This window comes from Palaemon carinicauda, chromosome 6, assembly GCF_036898095.1.
Source record: "Palaemon carinicauda isolate YSFRI2023 chromosome 6, ASM3689809v2, whole genome shotgun sequence".
NCBI classification, from domain to species: Eukaryota; Metazoa; Arthropoda; class Malacostraca; order Decapoda; family Palaemonidae; genus Palaemon; species Palaemon carinicauda.
In genome coordinates, this window is record NC_090730.1 from 14954801 (window position 1) to 14958709 (window position 3909).

Consider the following 3909-nt stretch of genomic DNA (forward strand, 5'->3'; position numbering starts at 1 on the left):
ATATATATATACACAAAATACAGTATATCCCTTTCAGAGTGGAGATACCTTAACGTGGTGAAAGGGTTTGAGTATCGCCTTGATTAGGATATCTGTACTAGTCATGGCCACCCATACTAAGTTAGTTTGCTGTAAGCGATCAGACTAAAATCTCCCACCATCACCAATCCGCACAAGCCAGCGTGGTGATGGAAACTGGCCAAACGCCAGACATGAATGGACATATCTGGGGCCTCTGTTCTGAAGTGGGCAAAGATCGACTCCATTTGTTGTATGATATATATATATATATATATATATATATATATATATATATATATATATATATATATATATATATATATATATATATTTATATATATATATATATATATATATATATATATATATATATATATATTATATATATATATATATGTATATATTTATAATATATATATATATATATATATATATATATATATATATATATATATGTATATATATATATATATATATATATATATATATATATATATATATATATATATATATATATATATAGATGGATAGATATATAGATATATATAGAGATATAGAGATATAGATATAGATATAGATGTATAAGTATGATGAATTTTGCACATTAAAACGTGTTTTTCATATATCAAATAAGCCATATATATTAGTGCATTAAAGTCTAGATTCTCTTAACAATCTCGGGATCAGAGCCCCAGACGAAATCACTCAAAGGCTATAGTATCTGACCAGCAGGGTTTCGAACCCTGGTCCAGGATACTTGTATGGCATTGAGCATAGCACTCAGCCACGAAGAAAGATCTTTCAATTTTAAAGGGTGTCTGTCCTTTGCCGGAATGAATTTTTATACCTAAAGATAGGCTCGCTATCTTTAAAGTATTGTTAACCATTCCAGTCACTACTACCAGTAACGAGAGTTTCTTTTGTGTTAGAACAATAATTAAGGACGACTGGCTATCTTCCATGTTATTGATTGCCACAAAAATATTATGGTTAAATCATTCAATTTGGAAGAGCTAGTTAATAATTTTGCTAGCATGAGACACCGCCGGTAACCACTGGTGTTATTCTATGTAGGAATGTAAACCTAAAATCTGTCATTGCTTTATTTTTTATACAATACTTGTATTGCCAACGTTGTTATTTTATGATTTTATTTTCATTATGCTACAACTCAAATTATCAACAGTATTTCATTTCATAATCTTGATATAAACTCTCTTTCAGTAATAATGTAATAGTTTCAAATTTCATGAAGGCCTGGTATTGCCAGCCCGTGGTACTAACTCAATCATAAAATATATTTTTATTAAAATGTAAAAAGTAAAGGAAAATGTAATGTTTTCTTTTCAAACGTGGAATCATAAACATATGAAATTTCTCTTGAAATATGTTGCTTGGTCCTAGTTTTGTCTAGTCTGTGTCAATACTTACTTACCATTATTGATAAGATAAATAAACAGTAGGAAGTATATAATATTTGCTGAAATACCATGCTCATATGGCTTCAAAATGCTCATAAGAATAGCCGCAAGTCAATAAATTTCTCTGGAGGTGGGGGCTTACTGACACCCCCCCCCACCCCCCCCCCACCCCCCCCCCCCCCCCAACCCCCCCGATTCCCCCCAGCTGATTAGGCTCGCTTCGTTCGCCAGACCGTCTCTGCGACCACTCCACCCCCCTCCACTTACGAGAAAAATCTGAAATGACGCCCAGAGAGAGAGAGAGAGAGAGAGAGAGAGAGAGAGAGAGAGAGAGAGAGAGATGAAATATAAATGGTAGGTAATAAAAGAGAAAGCGGGAGAGTTATTTCCATTACCGTTATATCCAACTGTGTACACGCGACTTCTCTTCCATTTCCCTTCCCGATCAGATTTGGAAAAACTGGGAAATCGTTTCCCCTCCTCTCGATGGGTGAATGACTAAGGAGAAGTCTCCTTGGCACCAGGATGCTCGGTAATTGTCTCACTACTTCTACATTTCGTCCCTGTTTTATTGGAAAACTATTGGTCGTCTCGAGGCCATCAAAGGGAAAAAATGATGGAAGGGGGATAGTGATGCCTAACTAAGGAATAGGTCGTTGAGTGGGGTTTTAAAAGAAGGAAAGTAATTGGAATATTGGGAAACAAAATTCAAGAGAATAATCCGTTGGTTAAACGGTAAAGATAAAATGACTGTGGAAGATGGTTACAAGGCAAGACGTGTTTTATTTATTTGAAAAGTATTGTATTTTACTCAAATCTGTATCTAGATTATTGAGGAGATAAGTCTCTCAATAAACATACAACAGTTGGTGTTAGTTTATACTTACAGTAGAAGCTTCGATTAAACAGGGTTAAAAAATCTTAATAAAATTTTTATCAATTGATTATGTAAAGGCCAGCGGACTAGATGGCAACATTTCCTGACTGTGATGAACATAAAACATTGCAAGTTCACACTTCCATTATTCCGTTTTTCATATTCCCAACCTTCTGACTATCTCTTTTCCTCCTTTGTTGACCCCCATTACCGAAAACTTAAAAATATCATTTTTAAATAATATACAAATTAACGTTATATAATACCTTTTTAACCAGTTAAATTGAATAATTTTGACATTCGACATAACCTTGACCTCGTGTTTCCTTTTGCCCTTAGTTTGCTTTCTCAAACTTCGTGAGAGATAGCATTTTGTAACTTCTTCCACAGACTCGTCAGATTGCAAACTCATTAACATTGGCAAAAGTTGATGACCTCAACAATCCATTTGAATTTAACTTTCCATTTATTTCTTTACATTTAACTCGCTACCACGAAATCATGAGTTATGCAGTTTAACAGACTCACTTTGGCAAGAAGTCCTTAACAATGCCAAAGTTTGATGGCCTCAGCATTTATGACATTGTTTTCACATGTTTTGCCTTTGCTTATAACTCATTTCATTAAACTTTGCTACGGATGCTGTTGTTAGAGAATTCAATTCCCGCTATAAATAAATTTGACTGTTTGTATGACATAAAATTACTGTTTTTTTTTTTTTTTTTTTAAGTTAACTAATGTTCTGGAGAACAACGAAAGACACCGCCATAAAATTCAATATTTCGCATAATTCGGCTTAAATAATGAACGATATTTTCCTGACTTTTACGTCCTATGGACATATTTCTGTTGTGCAAACTCGATTTCTTGAAAACTTGAATCTTTAGAGAATTAGATAACTTTGTGAATTTGGACCAAAATGTCCGGCTCTGGGGCCTGGGAAGCAATTCAGTTGAAAGACAGGAGGCTGGAACAGAAATATATTAGAAGGGTAAAAAGTGAGTGCAGCTGGGCTGTTAGGAGATGGAAAGACAATTCAAAGACCTCTTAGTAATGTCTAGAGTCAGAGCCAGTACTATCTTCCTTAAGGTGGTAGTGTTTAGAAATGTCTGTTGTGAGAGACCTTTTGCTTATGGTTTAGAGACAAAGTTGTTGCCAAAGCATGTTGGGTTTATAAGGAGTCACATTCCCCTTCCGTTGGTCAAAGAATTGCCATGCGACTTATGTTCTCGAACCTTAATGTTTAGCATCCTCTGTAATATGGCTTCCCAAATTAATAGACTAAAATTCACCTGCTTAAAATTGCAATTAGGAAAGGTTTGGTGTTTTTCACACACACACACACACACACACACACACACACACACACACACACACACACACACACACACACACTATATTGATGTCCACGATCTGAAACCCTCCCTGATGAAATTAATTGATGGGGCCCACAATGTTCACAAGGAGAACAACTACGGCAGACTTATAATTGCTGAAGCTGTAAGCATCGCCCTCCAGGCACCAACTTTGAAAATACAGAAAGATTTTAAAATAAATTGAGCTATTACACAAATTGACTTTAAAATTTGA